The sequence below is a fragment of the Phoenix dactylifera genome, chromosome 1 (assembly GCF_051530095.1).
Source record: "Phoenix dactylifera cultivar Ajwa chromosome 1, Ajwa_hap1_PhDact_Kaust_v1.1, whole genome shotgun sequence".
NCBI lineage: Eukaryota > Viridiplantae > Streptophyta > Magnoliopsida > Arecales > Arecaceae > Phoenix > Phoenix dactylifera.
In genome coordinates this window covers 47,247,134-47,267,212 of record NC_143190.1, presented here as the reverse complement: position 1 = coordinate 47,267,212, position 20,079 = coordinate 47,247,134, and the positions used below count along the sequence as shown (strand labels likewise).

The window sequence follows — 20,079 nt, the reverse complement described above, 5'->3', positions numbered from 1 at the left end:
AAGCATGAGTCGACTCCCGCTACAGCCGAGTCGACTCCAGATCGCGCGAGTCGACTCCGACCCCAACGGACACATTGTCAGGATGTGCAGAGTGTGCAGAACGGCTAGTAAAGTGAGTCTAATGGCTAGTTTCCGTGGAAAATGGCTTAAATAGCCACAGAGGACTGTAGCAAAGTAGAGAAGCAACATTCCACTCAAAGAAAACAAGAATCCTTCATCTGCAAACGATTTTTCAACGGAAAAGAAGGAAGAGCACCATTAACTCCATTCAACCGACTCTTTCCAGCATTAAAGAAGTCTCCTCCAGCCTTCAAGTCTTCCAGACATTCAAGAGGAGATAGAAAGTTCAAGAAGCCCTTCTCTACTCCAACTCAAACGTGTTTGAGGGCTCTAAACTTCTCTCTTAGTTATATCGCTGTATATCTGCTTTTTAGAAGCTCTATTTTTCTGTTTGTCTTTGTTCTTTCCATTTGGTCTTTACTTGATTCAATCAGGGGATTGAATCAAGGGTGTATAGGTTTGTTGGTGAGCCTAGGTTGAAACCAACGGTGTAAGGGTTCGATTGTGATTTCGAGAAAACAATCGGGGTGGTTCTAGTCGGTGAGCCTGGAAAAACCGACCGAGTTCGTTGTGACCTCGTAAAACAACAAGTTTGGTTGTGAGCTTGTAAAACAACCGGCTGTAATCCGAAGGGTTATAGTGAATTCCCAAGTGAGGTTTGGGGAGTGGACGTAGGAGCAAGGGTTAGCTCCGAACCACTATAAAATCCTTGTGTTTGTGATTGTTTGTGTATCTCCTTTACTTTCATTTCATTCACAGCACATAGCATCTAATTAATCAACTTGCAAAAAGTGTTAATTAGTATTTCGCAAATCAAATAATTGTAATAATTATTTTAAAACCTAATTCACCCCCCCTCTTGGGTTGTTTATCTGGGTAACAAGTGGTATCAGAGCAGGAACTCTTTTACCCAAAGAGTAAAAGATCAAAATGACAACCCCATTTGGATCTTCCCACATTGAGGGCCAATCCACCCAAAGACCCCCATTCTTTAATGGATCCGACTACTCATATTGGAAGGCTAGGATGAGAATATTTATCCAAGCCCAAGACTATGAGATGTGGATCATTATATTAAATGGACCATACATCCCATCCATCTATGTAGAGGGTGTCACTGTACCCAAACTTGAAAAGGATTGGGATGACCATGACATGAGGAAGGCACAACTCAATGCCAAAGCAATGAATATGCTTTACTGTGCATTAGATAGGAATGAATTCAATAGGGTCTCTACTTGCAATTCTGCAAAAGAGATTTGGGATAGACTTGAGGTGACCCATAAGGGCACGAATCAAGTCAAAGAATCCAAAATAAATATATTGGTTCATAAGTATGAACTATTTAAGATGAATTCTAATGAAACAATCACTTGCATGTTCACTAGATTTACTGACATTGTCAATGGCCTAAAAAGCCTTGGCAAAAATTATACTAACAGTGAGCTTGTCAGGAAGATTCTTCGCTGTCTACCAAGGTCATGGGAAGCCAAAGTGACAGCTATCCAAGAAGCCAAGGACTTGAACAAGCTTCCACTTGAGGAGCTTCTTGGATCTCTAATGACGCACGAGCTCACCATGAAACAACATAATGAAGAGGAGTCCTCTCACAAGAAAAAGGTAATAGCATTAAAATCGGTGTCTACTAACAAAGACTTGTCTTGCAGCAGTAGCAGTGAAGAGGAAGATAATGAGGGAGATGATGATGAGGCTCTCCTTGTAAGAAAATTCAGAAGATTCATCAACCGAAAGAAATCTTCACATCAAAGGAGAGGCCCCTCAAGTTCCTATCACAAGGATAAAAGTAAGGAAAGGAAAAATGAGGGGATCGGATGTTATGAGTGTAAGAAGCCGGGGCACTTCAGAGCTGAGTGTCCTTTGCTGAAGAAGGGGAGCAAGCACAAGAAAAAAAAAGTCCTCGTCTCCACCCTATCGGACTCCGATACATCTTCATCATCATCAAATGAGGAGCAAGAAGAAAAGGCCAATATTTGTTTTATGGCTAACGACAATGAGGTAATATCCGGAACACATTTAGATTTTACTTTCGATGAATTATATGATGCTTTCAATGAATTAATGGATGAATACAAGACAATAAACCTTAAAAACAAAGAATTAAAAGTAACTAACCAAACACATCTCCGTAAGTATGATACATTAGTTAAGGATAAAGATGTTCTTATTAAAAAAAATGCGGAACTTAAAACAAGCAACCAAATCTTGATACAAAAGAATAATACCTTAACTAAAGATAATGAAAGGCTGAACAAAGAAATATTAGAACTTAAAAACAATAAATATATCTTAAATGAGAGTCTCACAAAAGAACTAAATGATCTAAAAACAGAAAAACAAAAATTGACACTAGATCTTGAAAAATACAAGCTTTTTGTAGAACGATTTACATATAGCTCAGAAAAATTAGAGATGATACTTAGTAGTCAATGAGCTGTATTCAATAGAGCTGGTTTAGGGTATAAACCTAACAATAGGCAAAAACTCCTTAGTAATTTCTTTGTTAAAGCAGGAGAAAACAAAACTAAGAAAATAACATGTTTTTGCTGTGGAACATTAGGACACAAAGCAAATGTATGTGATTTTAGAAAATGAAAAACCAAAAGAAAAATTAAAAGGGTTTGGGTTCCAAAAGGAACCAACATTACTAACCATGAAGGACCCAAGAAAACTTGGGTACCTAAAACTGTATGATTTGCTTGTGTAGGAGTGTCTTGCAGCCAAGGACAACAAAAATTGTTGGTACTTGGATAGTGGCTGCTCAAGACACATGACGGGTGACAAAGATCAATTCTTCACCCTTGAAGCTAAGAAGGGAGGTGCTGTGATGTTTAGAGACAATAACCAAGGTCACATCATTGGTATAGGTAAGGTACAAATTATCCCTTCAACCTTTATTGATAATGTTCGATATGTTGATGGTCTTAAGCATAATTTACTTAGCATTAGTCAATTGTGTGATAAAGGTTTTGATGTTTTGTTCAAACCATCACTATGCATCATAACCAACTCAAGTGACAATAGTTTAGTTTTTAAAGGAATAAGACGTGGAAATGTGTATGTTGTAGACCTTGAGGATCTTGCCAAACATAACCCATGTTTAGTTGTTAATGAAACTAAGGATAATGATGCTAGTTGGTTATGGCACCGTAAGTTAGGGCATGCAAACATGGACACAATATCTAAACTAGTTAAAAGAGATTCCGTGATAGGTTTGCCAAAACTAAAGTTTGAAAAGAATAAAATATGTGAAGCTTGTCAATATGGCAAACAATCAAGGAACTCCTTTAAATTCATAAAGTGTGTCTCTACCCCTAGACCTCTAGAACTACTACACATGGATCTATTCGGACCAACTAGAACCACAAGTCTAGGTGGAAATAAATTTGGTCTAGTTATTGTAGATGATTTTTCTAGATACACTTGGGTCATGTTCTTAGCTCATAAAGATCAAGCATTTTCAGTGTTTAAGAAATTTCATAAGGAAGTAACCAATGCTAGAGATACTTCAGTCATAGCTATTAGAAGTGACCATGGTACCGAATTTGAAAATCATTTATTTGATGAGTTTTGTAGTAAAAAGGGAATAACTCATAATTTTTCTGCACCTAGGACACCACAACAAAATGGAGTTGTGGAGAGGAAAAATAGAACTCTAGAGAAAATGGCTAGAACTATGTTGTGTGAAAGTAACCTCCCTAAGTACTTCTGGGGAGAAGCCATCAATACTTCATGTCATATATTAAATAGAGTTTTATTGAGACCCATTATAAAGAAAACACCTTATGAATTTTGGAAAAACAGAAAACCAAAGGTAAATTACTTTCATGTTTTTGGATGTAGGTGTTTTGTTCATAATAATGGGAAAGATAATCTAGAAAAATTTGACTCTAAATCTGATGAGGGTATATTCTTGGGGTACTCTACAACTAGTAAAGCCTATAGAGTCTTTAATAAAAGAACCCTAGTTATAGAAGAATCCATACATGTTGTTTTTGATGATTCTAGTGATACCTCATCTAGTAAGAGAGTTAATCTTGATGATGATGCTGAAATTTTTGAAGAAAAGATAGATGAGATGACATTACAAGATGATAATCAAAAATTAATTGGAGGTGCATCATCAAGCCAAGAGGCTATTATGGATCATGGGCTGACTAAGGCTTGGAGGTTTGCTCACGGGCATCTTAAGGAATTAATTCTAGATGATCCATCTCAACCTGTTAGGACTAGAGCATCTCTTAGGAACTTAAACAATCATCTAGCTTTCGTCTCACATTTTGAGCCCAAACACATAGAAGAAGCTGAAAAAGATGTAAATTGGATAAATGCAATGCAAGAAGAATTAAATCAATTTACTAGAAACAAGGTATGGAATCTAATTGAAAGACCTTCTGAATATTCAATCATAGGTACCAAATGGATATATAAAAACAAACTTGATGAAAATAGAATTGTAATAAGGAATAAGGCTAGACTAGTAGCAAAGGGGTATAATCAAGAAGAAGGTATAGATTTTGATGAAACCTTTGCACCTGTAACTAGACTCGAGGCAATTAGATTATTATTAGCATTTGCATGCTCTAAGGATTTCAAATTATTTCAAATGGATGTAAAAAGTGCATTTTTAAATGGGTATATTAATGAGGAGGTATATGTAGAACAACCTCCTGGTTTTAAAAATCATCAATACCCTAATCATGTGTATAAACTGAATAAAGCACCTTATGGTTTGAAACAAGCACCTAGAGCATGGTATGAGAGGCTTAGCAAATTCTTACTAGAACATGAGTTCTCTAGGGGAAATGTAGATACAACATTGTTTCTAAAGAAGAAAAACAAAGATATGTTATTAGTGCAGATTTATGTTGATGATATTATTTTCGGTGCTACTAACAATCGCCTATGCGAAGAATTTGCTGACTTGATGCAGAGTGAGTTTGAGATGAGCATGATGGGAGAGCTAAACTATTTTCTCGGGCTTCAAATCAAACAATCTGAAGAAGGCATCTTCATCAATCAAGCCAAATACATCAAGGAGATGCTTAAGAAGTTTGATATGGAAGGAAACAAGTCAATCAGCACACCCATGAGCTCATCATGCAAATTAGATCAAGATGAATCAGGTAAATCTGTAGATCAAAAGTTATATAGAGGTATGATAGGATCTTTATTGTATCTCACTGCAAGTAGACCTGATATCATGTTTAGTGTTTGCATGTGTGCTAGATATCAGTCTAATCCTAAGGAATCTCATCTAATTGCAGTCAAGAGAATCTTTAAATACCTAATAGGAACAAAAAATATAGGTCTATGGTATTCTAAAGAATCTAGTCTGGACTTAATAGGATATACAAATTCAGACTTTGCTGGATGTAAACTTGATAGAAAAAGCACCAGCGGGTCATGTCAATTTCTAGGAGAAAACTTAATCTCATGGTTTAGCAAGAAACAAAACTCGATTGCATTATCTACTGCTGAAGCTGAATATGTTGCAGCCGGGAGTTGTTGTGCTCAAATCATATGGATCAAACAACAATTGGAAAATTATGGCATTAAACAAGATAAAATTCCCATTAATTGTGATAATACAAGTGCCATTAATCTAACTAAAAATCCAATTCAGCATTCAAGAACTAAACATATTGAGATAAGACATCACTTCATAAGAGATCATGTAATGAATGGTGATGTGACACTTCAATTTGTTTGCACTGATGATCAATTAGCTGATATCTTCACAAAACTCTTGAGTGAAGAGAGATTTAGTGTGCTTAGGAGAGGATTAGGAGTGATTGATCCATCCTAGTGATATTTTCTTCTAGCTCATTGATTTTGATGATTAGATTGTGCTAAATATAGTGTTTCTTATCTATGATCATCAAATCAGATCATAACTTAGTGATTTTCCCTCATTCGGCACGAAAATAGCATGATTTTTAGGTGCGTGCCAGAGTTCGAGACGACTCGAGTAAGTTTTAGAGTCGGCTCGTAAGGGGGAGTCGACTCGCACATATACGGGAGTCGACTCGAGATCAATGGCAGCATAAGGGAGTCGACTCGCATATAGTCGGGAGTCGACTCGAGGTCAATAGGCGCATAAGGGGAGTCGACTTGCGCATATTTTGGAGTCGACTCGAGGTCGAGTCGACTCGAGACTTACAGGAGTCGACTCGCGGTCGGGATCCGAGTTTTTAACCCTAATCCAAGCGTTTAATCAATACTTCTATTCACCGCCGCCACTGTTCACAAACCCTAGAGCCGACTCCGACAACATCTCCGACCGTCCTTAGGGCTTTTCCGTCGACCTTCTTCCGTCCCTTAGGTGTTTTCCTCATCCCTAGGTCAACCATGCCCCGTAAGTCAGTTGTCCCGAGCCGGAAGAGGCCCCAACCCGCGACCGGTGCCGAGCGATGTTCCAAAGCTCGGAACGATCCCGTGAGGCCACAACCTCCGGCTCGTTCCCCGCCGAGGGCGGTTCCCTCGCGACCGTGCGCCGGAAAGGCGGTCTCCACCGGGAGATACGTCGACTTTGACTATCTCTCCCGGGAGGGCTTCACCATAGGGGAGAGGTTGAGGGCCCAGGATTTAGAGTTCTTTTGTTCCTTAGATCTCCCCACATACCCAGGTCTAGTTAGGAAGTTTTATGGAACTGTGCGTAGGGGCAATGGTGGGATAGAGGGAACCGTAGCCGGTGTCCCATTATTTATTTTCGAGGATTTCATAGCTCAAATCCTCCATCTTCCCCAAGTAGGGGTATCTCCTACACACCCTGAGGATAGGACTGAGGCCCTTACGGCCATTTTAGGGAGTCCACCCCAGTCCCCCTTAGATGAGGTGTCCGCTAGCTCACTTTCTGTTGAGATGCGGCTCCTCCTGAGCATCATTTCTAGGTCATTGTTCCCTAAGACCGGCCGATTTGATTTTGTGTCTGAGAAGGACCTAGCCCTCATGTACTACATTCTCCAGGACACCCCTATCAACTTCCCCAAGATGATCTATAGATACTTATGTGAGCCACTAGATAGACCTAGGCTCACCCTCCCTTATGGGATGATGTACACACTTATGTTTAGGGAGTCCGAGATTCCTATTCCTGAGGGGGAACCCTCTTGCGCATTGCGATGGACAGATCGCATGCGTGAGGGAACCCTACACAGGATGGAGTTTCGTAAGGTAGAGGAAACTTGGGTCAGGAAACCATCTTCCTCCACACCTACTACCAGACATTCCCCCAGTCCAGATTTTAATTCAGACTTCCCTACCTTTCCCTCCACCTCAGCTCCCACCACCTCAGCCGGACCCTCCTCCTCAGCTCCACCTACTCAGCCCATGGAGGTTCGGATTTCTCCTGAGCAGCTCCGAGAGTTGCGGCAGGAGATTGTTAGAGATCTTCGGGACGACCTGCTGAGGGAGCTCCGAGGTCCAGCCCCTGCACCCTCCTCTGCGTTGGTTCCCACCTTATCAGCCGTGACCGAGATGACGGCTCATCTGAGGGAGGAGATCTTCAACGTAAGGAGCCTGATACAAGCCCAGTTCTCCAACATGAGCGATGTCACGAGCAACACTCGGAAGATGCGCGATGACATCCGACACGATATGAGGACTACTAGTCAGGGGGCCGAGTGCTTGGCGAATGTGCTGATCGCCAAGCTGGACACACTTCAGGAGACTCTGACCGAGCTCTCCACGACACATAGCAGGGCCACCTCGGCCATTATCTCCCAGCTAGGGAATGTTGTGGACGGGGTCGATCTCCTCATGGAGCAAAACAGATTGAGAGGAGGAGCCACATCCTCGAGGAGACCCTAGCTGATTTGGTTTTATTTTGACATGTATTTTCTGCTTTACTTATTGTATTCACAAATGTACTTACATATACATCAATACAATGAGTAGACAAATTCTCTTCAATATTGTGCAAATTGATCTCTGCTTGCTTGTGTGTTCTACTCACTTCCTTTTTGATACGATGACAAAAAGGGGGAGAATATATTTAATAGATATGTAAAAGGAAAAAGAAAATCAATAAAAAGGAAAACTTTTAAAACACACAATAATTTGTTCTAAGTGGATTCAATACCTCGAGGCTCATTATCTGTCTGTTGGGGCTCCTAATGGAGTAATCTCCAGAATCTATTCAAGGGATATTCGGAGATTAGTTGAATCCTACTCAAGAACAAAGTGACAGATTTTTCCTCTAAAAACCAAAAATTTAAGTTCAAAAGCTTCAATGCATTAAAAGAAAATTCAGAGAATCAAAACAAGTTGAATGCATATGTTGAGGGGGAGAATCTGAACTTTTAAGAAAGCAAAATCATTAAAGACATATAAGCCAAACAATTGATTGCATGACATGAAGGCTTATATAATTCCAAATGAAAGGGGGAGCTTTAACTCCAAAATTTATTGTTTCACACCTTTCAAGTTTGGATAAATTAAATAACCAGACACTTGAATTCATTTCAAAATTTTATCAATAAATTTCCTTGTGTGTTGCGCAATTCACTGTACATATACTCAATGTTTTGTCATCATCAAAAAGGGGGAGATTGTGGAGTGATTGATCATAACCCTATTTGATTTTGATGAGATCAAAGCATTTGAGTATATCTTATGCTTACTAATGAATTCAATCTAGTGTTTCAGCGAAAATCTTATAAATTTATGGTTAAGTGCGTCTAGACTTGGTTCAAGATATTTTGGATAAGTTAAGAAGTTAAGTTGAACCAAAGTCTGAGACTCGAGTCGACTCCGGGATATTACGAGTCGACTCCAAGCGTATCAGAAGCACTGGCACAGGCTCGAGTCGACTCCGGAACATTACGAGTCGACTCCGACTGAGAACAGACAGATGAACAGAAAGACTCAATTCAAAACCTGTCAACGAGTCGACTCCTGAAGAGCGCGAGTCGACTCCGAAGCTTGCCGAGTCGACTCTGGAGTAGTAAGAGTCGACTCCAAGGAGTTACAGACAAAAAGTCAGAGAGCAATTTTCGACCCTGAGAGCCGAGTCGACTCCTGAGGAACGCGAGTCGACTCCGATGGTTGGCAGGTCGACTCCAAAGAAAGCTAGAGTCGACTCTCAGTGTTATACTAGGCAAAAGTCAGAGAGCAGTTTTCGGACACTGAGATCCGAGTCAACTCCCGCAATGCCCGAGTCGACTCCGAGACAGCGCGACCTCAAAAAGATAGAAGACCGAATTATTGTCTCTGAGACGCGAGTCGACTCCAAGACAGCTCGAGTCGACTCCAAGGCAGCGCTACACCAAAAAGACAGAAGGCTGTGTTTCGGAAACTGAGAGCCGAGTCAACTCCGGAACAGCTCGAGTCGACTCCAAGACTGGACGAGCCAAAAGACAGAAGATCGGGAGTTCGGGCTCTGAGCGCCGAGTCGACTCCCAGTATTTCCGAGTCGACTCGAGTGGGCCAAGTTGAAGAATAGCTCTGTGGATTTCATGGGATGAGCCGACTCCAAAAATGCCAGGTTAGCTCCAGGTTTTGGCGAGTCGACTCCGGGTTAAGTCGAGTCGACTCCCAGTCGAGAAGCTCACTTTAATTCAAATCCGGAACAGTTGTCGAGCCGACTCCAGAAAAGCATGAGTCGACTCCCGCTACAGCCGAGTCGACTCCAGATCGTGCGAGTCGACTCCGACCCCAACGGACACATTGTCAGGATGTGCAGAGTGTGCAGAACGGCTAGTAAAGTGAGTCTAACGGCTAGTTTCCGTGGGGAATGGCTTAAATAGCCACAGAGGACTGTAGCAAAGTAGAGAAGCAACATTCCACTCAAAGAAAACAAGAATCCTTCATCTGCAAATGATTTTTCAACGGAAAAGAAGGAAGAGCACCATTAACTCCATTCAACCGACTCTTCCCAGCATTAAAGAAGTCTCCTCCAGCCTTCAAGTCTTCCAGACATTCAAGAGGAGACAGAAAGTTCAAGAAGCCCTTCTCTACTCCAACTCAAACGTGTTTGAGGGCTCTAAACTTCTCTCTTAGTTATATCGCTGTATATCTGCTTTTTAGAAGCTCTATTTTTCTGTTTGTCTTTGTTCTTTCCATTTGGTCTTTACTTGATTCAATCAGGGGATTGAATCAAGGGTGTATAGGTTTGTTGGTGAGCCTAGGTTGAAACCAACGGTGTAAGGGTTCGATTGTGATCCCGGAAAAACAATCGGGGTAGTTCTAGTCGGTGAGCCTGGGAAAACCGACCGAGTTCGTTGTGACCTCGTAAAACAACAAGTTTGGTTGTGAGCTTGTAAAACAACCGGCTGTAATCCGAGGGGTTATGGTGAATTCCCAAGTGAGGTTTGGGGAGTGGACGTAGGAGCAAGGGTTAGCTCCGAACCACTATAAAATCCTTGTGTTTGTGATTGTTTGTGTATCTCTCTTACTTTCATTTCATTCACAGCACATAGCATCTAATTAATCAACTTGCAAAAAGTGTTAATTAGTATTTCGCAAATCAAATAATTGTAATAATTATTTTAAAACCTAATTCACCCCCCTCTTGGGTTGTTTATCTGGGCAACAGGGTCCGATTAGGCTGTTGCCCAGTCTTCAGGCCATGGTTATCCACCAACCAAATCCGATAATCGAGGGCAACCAATGCTTGGATCCGACCGGGGAGGATGACCATTTCCTCCTCCAAGTCAGCCTCGGGTTCATCCTCCACCTACTCTAGGCCCAGTTCCCTTAGGAATCGACCGAGTTCTCCCGAGTCACCACCGAATTTGGATGGGTGGTAGAAGCCCACCAAGGTGGCTCAGAGGAGATCACTGGAGAAGGGGGTCCCGGCCGGAGGCTCGGTGACTTCAAGCGATGAGGTGAGTCAGCTCACTTTGGGTACTGAGTCCCGTCCAATTCAAGGCAGTGGTACGGGTCGGGCCCAAGCATTGGGCTTGCTGGGTTGGGCTGAGGCCGTTAGGCCGGCACTGTTATGGTGGAGGCTGGTTCTGGGCTAGGCCTGATTCGAAAGGAGAGTCGAACGGTGGAGTTTGGGCTAGGCCTTCTGCAGCACATATCCCTTGGCTAAGGTGAGGGATTTTGGGTTCCTAGAGCCAACTTCGATCGCCAACGGAGCAAGAGCCCCCTCCCTCTTCTTAAGCGGTGTTCGCCTGGACCACCGGGGCCGAGGCAGTGGGCGGCAGTGAGGCCAAGCAAGGCAGGATCGATAGCTCTTCCCCATGACTTTTGGAGGCGGACCTAATGGCGGTGCACGGGGGAGGGCTCGCAACTTTGGCCGATGGTGCCTCCGATGCCGACAGTGCCAACTGTGGATCGGAGAAAGGTGTCTATGGAGGCACCCAACCTTGGGGGGATGATGGAAGCCGAGACGGCTGTGGTGGAGCGGGAGGGCAAAAATGAGAGCACAGTGCCCTCCCGGGCCCAGATCGGGCCAATCATGGCTAGGTGGTTATTCAGTTGAAGTGGGCCTTGTAGCGGCCAGACGGGAGGCGGAGTCGGAAGAAGAAGTGCCTGGGGCTACGGTGGAGGCGGGGCCTAAGAGAGAGGGCCACCCCCCCCCCACCCAATATACTGAATAAAGATTCTACTGTAGAATTATCGCGGGGGGGGGGGGGGGGGGCAGGAAGTTTTCTTTTAGCTCGGCCTTTCATAGACTAGTGCACCTACATGGCCCAGAGGTGTGCATGCTATTTGAAACATGGCTGTCAGGAAGGAGTCTCCAGCGTGCAAGGCAAGCCCTACCTAGATCTTGGAGATTTTATGCAGTGAAATCCCAAGGGTTGTCAAGTGGAATTATTATGACTTGGAGACAAAGAAGTTGTAATTTTGACATTTTCCATAAGTGTAACCAACGGGTTATTATGGTAATTTCAGAAGAAAATGGGCTTCCATGGATCTTATATGCAGTCTATACCAGCACTGGCTACAGGGAGAAGAGGGCGCTATGGGGTGAGGTAGCTAGTCTGATTCAGCAGAGATACCCAACAGTGGTCGCAAAGGACTTCAATAGTATTGATGACCCTCAAGAGAAGCGAAGAGATAAAGCCTTCACCAACAAGATTGAAATCAGAGAGTTCTAGAATTGCATCAAGGTCAATGGCTTCGTTGACCTTTGGTTCACCGGACCGAGATTTATCTGGTGCAACAACATGTCGGGCCAAGCGAGAGTATGGAAGAGGATCGACATAGTGTTTACCATAGCCGGCTGGATCCAGAGATGTCCGGACTATCGGATGAGCCACTTGCCCCAAATAGCATCGGATCGCTACCCTGTCCTAGTTAGTTCTTTGACCTTTACCCCTTATTGCAGTCCGTGGTGAGAGATTTTAGCGACTAGGCATGCGGCAAGGAATCTCCTATAACTTGAGAGTTTTTGGTGCATCTTGATGAGGGCCAAGTACGAAAATCTGGCTGTTGGGCCTGACTTTCGCACCGGGCGTCGTGGCTCTTTCATTTGGAGGGAGATTTTTGTCTGTGCTCTAATGGTGCACCCTTCGATCATATGGGCGATTGAGGATGGGCGAGCTATTGATGATCTGGAGGACAGATGGATGACAGAGTAGCCACTCGGCTGGTGGCCTATCATGATCGACCCGAGGTGCCTGACCGGATGTAGAGTCTGTGATATGATCATCCCAGGGGAAAGAAGGTGGAATGAGGGCCTTGTTCATTGTGCCTTTGGGGAGTAGTTGGCCAAGAGAGTCATGGCACTACCGATGCCCACAGGGGAGACCGTAGATATGAGGGTATGGAGAGCGACTGGGAGGTCGAAGGTAAGTGTCCAACACCTACATGACCTAGTCAGAGGGGGGATGACTCGATGGATTGATGGGGGTTGGATCTGGAGGGTGCATATCCACCCCTGTGTCGCATTGTTTATTTGGAAGGTGGCAGGGTGATGTTTGCCAACTAGGGGCATGCTGGCTAGGAGGGGAGTGAGAGTCAATTCAGTTTGCGAGGGGTGCCCTGATGTGGAAGAGTCTATTAGTCATGTTATTTTTAGATGCTCACGAGCGGCTCAGATTTAGGGGTACGCTATAGCTTCACCCAGTACGTTGCAGGTTACAGCATCGACTGAGAACTTTTTAGGCCATCTGAAAGAGTCCTTGCGGAGGCCCAGTATTGTGAAGTGCAGTATCAGATGTGCCTACATGGCCTATCACATATGACTGGACAGAAATATCTAGATCTTTAAGGACAGAAGGGTGCATCCGAGGACAATGGTAGACAGAGCATTACTTGATGCGGTTGAGATCACTAGTACTACTATGGTGGTTTTACCTGGGTCAGCTAGGGATATCTAGGACTCTCACTCAACTTTTATAGCGACCATAATTACTTTTGTCTCTTAGGAGTTTCTACCCCCTCGCTTTCTTAAGGTAAACTTTGATGGCAATATTTCTGAGAGTGGAGGCAGAGAAGAAGTGGGTTTTGTGATCAGAGATAATGACTTCAGACTCATCGCAGCCAGAGGTCGGCGTATTTTCGATGTGACTGTCATTAGAGCAGGCCTGAGAGCTGCATGGAAAGGTATCACCCATGCGAGACAAGTTCTCGATGCAGACAACATCTACCTTGAATGAGACTCGGCTATGGAGAGGGTCGACAGAGTGTTTACCATAGCCGGCTGGATTTAGAGATGCTCGGACTATCGGGGGAGCCACTTGCCCCGGATAGCATCGGACTGCTATCCTGTCCTAGTTAGTTCCTCGACCTTTACCCCTTATTACAGTCCGTAGTGAGAGATTTTAGCGACTAGGCATGCAGCAAGGTATCTCCTAGAACTCGAGAGTTTTTGGTGCATCTTGATAAGGGCCAAGTACAGAATCCAGCTGTTGGGCCTGACTTCCACACCAGGCGTCATGGCTCTTTCATTTAGAGGAAGATTTGTGCATGTGCTCCAACGGTGCACCCTTCGATCATATGGGCGATTGGGGACGGGCAGGCTATTGATGATCTGGAGGACAGATGGATGACAGAGCAGCCACTCGGCTGGTAGCCTATCATGATCGACCCGAGGTGCCTGATCGGATGCAGAGTCTGTGATATGATCATCCCAAGGGAAAGAAGATGGAATGAGGGCCTTATTCATTGTGCCTTTAGGGAGTAGCTAGCTGAGAGGGTCTTGGCACTACCGATGCCCACAGGGGAGACCACAGATATGAGGGTATGGAGAGCATCTGGGAGGTCGAAGGTAAGTATCCAAGACCTACATGACCTAGTCAGAGGCGGGATGAATCGACGGATTGATGGGGGTTGGATCCGGAGGGTGCATATCCACCCCTGTGTTACCTTGTTTATTTGAAAGGCATGGGGATGTTTGCCAACTAGGGGCATGCCGGCTAGGAGGGGAGTGAGAGCTAGTTCAATTTGCGAGGGGTGCCCTGATGTGGAAGAGTCTATCAGTCATATTATTTTTAGATGCCCACGGGCGGCTTAGATTTAGGGGTACGCTATGGCTTCACTCAGTACGTTGCAGGTTACAGCATCAATGGAGGACTTTTTAGGCCATCTGAATGAGTCCTTGCAAAGGCCTAGTATTGTGGAGTGCGGTATCAGATGTGCCTATATGGCCTATCACATATGGCTGGACAGAAATGTCTAGATTTTCAAGGACAGAAGGGTGCACCCGAGGACAATGGTAGACAAAGCATTACTTTATGCTGTTGAGATCACCAGTACTACTATGGTGGTTTTACCTGGGTTGGCTAGGCATATCTAGGACTCTCAGTGAACTTTTGCAGCGACCAGAATTGCTTTTGTCTCTTGGGAGTTTCTACCCCCTCGCTTTCTTAAGATAAACTTTGATGGCAATATTGCTAAGAGTGGAGGCAGAGGAAAAGTGGGCTTTGTGATCAGAGATAATGACTCTAAACTCGTCGCAGTCGAGGGTCGGCGTATTTTCGATGTGACTGTCATTAGAGCAGACCTGAGAGCTGCATGGAAGAGTATCATTCATGCGAAACTAGTTTTCGGTACAAATAATATCTACTTTGAATGAGATTTGACTATGATGATTGAGTGAATTCAAGACAAGTATAATAACGATGATCGTCGTGCCTCCAAATATGTGTAGGCCTCCGAGTGGGTTTGGGCGCTTATTGCTGCTGACTGGTCACGTTTCTTTTCTTCTCCGTCAACTTCTCTGATGGAGGAAAAGATACGGTGGTGAGAAACAAGAGAGGCCGGTCGGAGTTTTTGGCTGTATTTGGAGTTCGCACCACTGGGCAAAAGATTCCTATATGATACAAATATCTTTTGAGCAGGTTGCAACCTACTTGTCAACACCCCTTTTACTTGGATTATTGGAGTTCTGGGAGACGGAAAGAGCTCGGGGAAGCATAGGTTGGTCTCTTATTTTACCCCTAACCATCTCTTGTTCCTCGAAGGGAGCGTCCTTCTGGTGGTCATAGAGAGATGGTCAGGGGAAAGGATGGGACCAATGGCTCCACAAGGAGTGATGTCAACTCCTCCATGGATACCGGGCATGCTCGCCTCCAGGAGCTTGGTTACAAGCAGGAGCTCAAGCGCGATCTCTCGTAATTATCTCGACTCAAATGCTCGGTTCCTTGCTTGGGTTGCATTTTTGTGTGTGTGTGTGTGTGTTTTGGATTCATGGGTAGTGTTGGGGAATTGCAGGGTGTTGTCCAACTTCGCCTTCTCACTTTCGATCATATCAGTGCTCACTGGTATCACCACCCTTTACAACACCGGTCTGAAGTTTGGAGGGACTGTAGCCATGACATTCGGGTGGTTTATCGCTGGGTTCTTTACAATGATTGTTGGCCTTTCGATGGCGGAAATCTGCTCATCATACCCGACATCTGGCGGTCTGTACTACTGGAGTGCTAAGCTCTCGGGGAACGAGTGGGCACCATTTGCTTCCTGGATGACTGGCTGGTACTACTATTGGTTATGGCTGTTTGGTCTCTGTTTCTTCGTTGAACTGCTTGTTTTTGTATTGAATTGCCATTCCTTTGGGAGGATTGCTGCTTGTGTTATTTCCTTGCATGAAAAGAGGTTCGTGAATTTTACAATTTAGATGCCTGTCCAAAGTGCATGTGACTCCCAACTTTTATACTTACTCCATTCAATAGATTCTTGTTCTTGTAGGCTAGAGGCTTGCTTAAGCAATAGATTCTGAGAATGATGCAAAACTGTATCATTTTGTAGCAGATGTTACAATATAATATCTGCTACCAGAAATGTTTCAAGTGAAAAGGTGACTTAGAGCTTTTGGTATAACTAAAAAAATTGAGTCTGCAAAGGCTTGAAAGATAAGCCATTTTTATGCATTTATTTTGAAATGAATTTTTTTTTTTTTTTGGGTTAGCATATGACCATATAATCCATTAGATTAGTGCTCTCTCTGTGAGCTAATAATTTCTATTGATTTTCATGCAGGTTTAACATTGTTGGACTGGTAATACCAGAAATTATTTGGTTTGAAGTTCAAAGCCTCTATGGTCCAGTGGAGAGCATACCTCAACTGGAGCTAAACAATCATTTTATAATCTTCTGAGCAGTTAAAGAAATTTCTGTTTTGCAGTGGGCAGGCACTACTAGTGTAGATTTCTCACTTGCACAACTATTGCAAGTAATTATCTTACTTAGCACTGGTGGAAACAATGGAGGAGGATACCTGGCTTCCAAATATGTCGTCATTGGGTTTCATGGTGGAATTCTGCTGATTCATGCCATAATAAACAGTCTGTCAATTACCTGGTTATCTTTCTTTGGACAGCTTGCAGCTATCTGGAATGTCTTAGGTAGGACTATACTTCCCATTTTTCAATTTTTCTAAGGTCATCAGAGAGATTGAAACAATATTCCACTTGGTTACCTAATAAAGTTGTTCTCTTCAGGTGTCTTTGTCCTTATGATACTTATACCAACTGTTGCTACTGAGAGGGCCAGTGCAGATTTTGTGTTTTCTCATTTCACACCGAAAAAGATGCTGGAATCCACAGCAAGCTATACATTTTTGTTTTGGGACTCTTGATGAGTCAATACACACTGACAGGATATGATGCATCTGCTCATATGGTAAGAATTATTCCTGTAGTGTTTTACTTTGCTCACGTTAGATATTATTAGATTTATCAACTAGTTAATGACTATACCTTCATAATTGACACATATCCAACTAGATTTACCATACTCTGGCATTATTTCCACCGTGTCCCCTTTCTTCTGTCGTAAGGAGATAGTCCTTTTTCATCACTTCCATCTTAAACCTTCTCAAAGCATCTAACTTCAGATCCAAGTTCTCTTACTTTGACATAAATTAATTTAAAGCCCAAAATTTGTTTTTCGTTTCCTTCATCTACTATCATATGTTCATGTCTATTAATTTTGGTTGTTTCGTAAAGATCTTATGCAAATGTTAATTGGTTCTTTATCATATATCTTTTTTTGCCAGACAGAGGAAACTAAAAATGCAGATAAGAATGGACCAAAAGGAATAATCAGTGCCATTGGCGTATCAATCATTGCAGGCTGGGGCTATCTGCTTGGCATCACATTTGCAGTTAAGAACATTCCATATCTTTTGAGCACCGACAATGATGCTGGAGGCTATGCAATTGCAGAAGTTTTCTACCTTGCCTTTAAGAGTAGATATGGCAGTGGTGTAGGTGGCATCATTTGCTTGGGAATTGTTGCTGTTGCTATATTTTTTTGTGGTATAAGCTTAGTGACAAGCAACTCTAGGTAAACATGACTTTTATTCTAATTAATATCTGAAATGTTTATCTATTATTTCTCTCTTAAAAGGGATTAAATCCGAGTCGATTTATTTTTGTTTTTTGCCTTTAGATTTTAATCATTAGATGCCAAAAAATTATTGTTTGACTGTTTCCTCAAATTTAGGATGGCATATGCATTCTCAAGAGATGGAGCAATGCCGCTATCATCATTGTGGCATAAAGTGAACAAGCAAGAAGTACCATTAAATGCAGTTTGGCTCTCAGCATTTATATCTTTCTGTATGGCTTTTACGGTAATGAATTTTCTGTTGATCTGCCTTGTTTGTTTAAGGTCGCCCACTTTCTAGTTTCATCATGCATATATTTTGACTACGATTGAAATATTATTTGGATATAGCTTGTGTATCATGCACATGCAATTATGGAATAACCTAGCCCCTAGATGCTAAGAAGTCACAAGTTACTGGTGCTTAATTCTTCCAACGGAATCATATCAAAATTTTAGGTATTGTAACATATGAAAAAACAAAGACCAGCACGAGTTACAGTGTCAAATTTGGATCCTTGAAGATCGATGCCTTGTTAATTTCGCTGCAATAATGCTTGCAAATATTTAAGGGGATTACCTGTATCTTTTATTTCTAGCATCAGATTTTTCGCCCCTAAATATGTGTTCAAGTTTTGCTACTCTGTTTGGCACAATGATCACCTGCATTTGCGTAAACTGACATTGGCATTTTGTCAAATGAAGTGTTTCTTTCTTCCATAACTCAGTTTCCCAATCTCAGTCTCCTAAATTGTGAACCTATAGCCCTGGACTCTGGACTAACAGTCATTGTTTAGCAACAGAGCACTCTAAATGTGACATGCAGCAAAAGAACCCCCTCAAATTTTGCTTAGCTTATTACCTAACGGGTATACAAAATCACCTTATTTAGAAGTCATCTGCTGCTAATGGACTGGCTAAACTGGCCAGGGAATCAGGTTCAGATCCATGGTGAGAATGTGCCTTCAAACAGTACTTGCATACAAAACTACACATGCAAACGCAGACCGGTCTCATGAAATTTTCAGTAAATGACTGAAAGCAACAGAACAGAATCAAAGGTTATATCCGATTCAACCACCCTTGCTCCCTCAAAGAGAGGAAAAGGGGGTAGGTGGAGAAAGAAAGAAGAGCGTTATACGAGAATCATCAATTATTTACGTAGATGTTTGCATGGTATAAGTTATATTATTTGTTTTCTCGATTTTGTTATGGAATTCCTGCAAGTCCCATGATTTTGCATGGTATAAGTTCTATTATTTGTTTTCTCGATTTTGTTATGGAATTCCTGCAAGTCCCATGATTTCTTTTGGATGCGCATTCTCACTCCTTGTAAGTGTAAGAATCCCTGCTCAATGGCTTATCTCTTTTCTCATATCCTTTCTTAACACTCTTGGAAGCTTAGTAGCATTCCAGGCTATGGCGTCAATAGCTACAATTGCACTCTACATTGCTTATGCTTTGCCCATCTTCTTCCGGGTGACCGTAGCACGCAAATCCTTTGTTCCAGGCCCCTTCAACCTCGGCAGGTATGGGATACTAGTGGGTTGGGTTGCTGTCCTCTGGATTGCAACAATCACGGTACTATTTTCGCTTCCTGTTGCTTATCCCATAACAAAGGATACTCTCAATTACACTCCAGTTGCTGTGGGTGGCCTATTCATCCTCACTGTGTCGTCATGGATTCTGAGTGCAAGACACTGGTTCAAAGGCCCCATAACAAATATAGATACATGAATAGAGAAGAGGTGTTATTTTGTATTTGTGAAGCACAAGAATGAAGTATTAATTGCTTAAATTGTCTCCTCCTTTGATGTACCTGATTGTGTATTTGGTGTTCCAAGTTAGGATTTCCATGATCTTATTTTGCTTTTCATGGTTCCTAAGCAGCAGCTGTTTCAGGGACAGGGCACCTCAAATGTGAATTATACCTACATTAGAAAGAGAGTTTTCTCCAATGGTTTACTTGTGCTTTTATGCACTTGGCTAGGTCCATGTCTTCTAATTTGACACACTAGTACTAATCTGATTGCATTTTTACATTTATTTTTCAATATCATCATGATTAATTTGACTTATGATATAATGATAAAAAGGCTATCTTAATCCTACCCAGAATATACCTCCTTATCTTGGAAATGATGTGCCACAGCTTCTGCTTTAGAAAAGAGAGAGAGAGAAGCTAGAAGGTAGATTTCCTAACCTTTCTTTAAAAGAAATTTGTTGACTTTTTCTTCTTGTAAAATCACTTTTTAGATGATTTTACCAAACACTTTT

The 20,079-nt window shown here is 42.6% G+C and overlaps 1 pseudogene across 1 annotated transcript; it reads left to right on the top strand.

Annotated features, from left to right (window-relative positions):
* The first annotated feature begins 15,124 nt into the window (after window positions 1–15,124).
* On the top strand, window positions 15,125–19,586 carry LOC103698351 (amino-acid permease BAT1 homolog; annotated as a pseudogene). Its single transcript, XR_016396122.1, has 8 exons — window positions 15,125–15,587; window positions 15,688–15,948; window positions 16,453–16,471; window positions 16,598–16,817; window positions 16,914–17,094; window positions 17,471–17,760; window positions 17,920–18,048; window positions 19,191–19,586. The product of XR_016396122.1 is annotated as an amino-acid permease BAT1 homolog (transcript).
* Window positions 19,587–20,079: the final 493 nt, after the last annotated feature.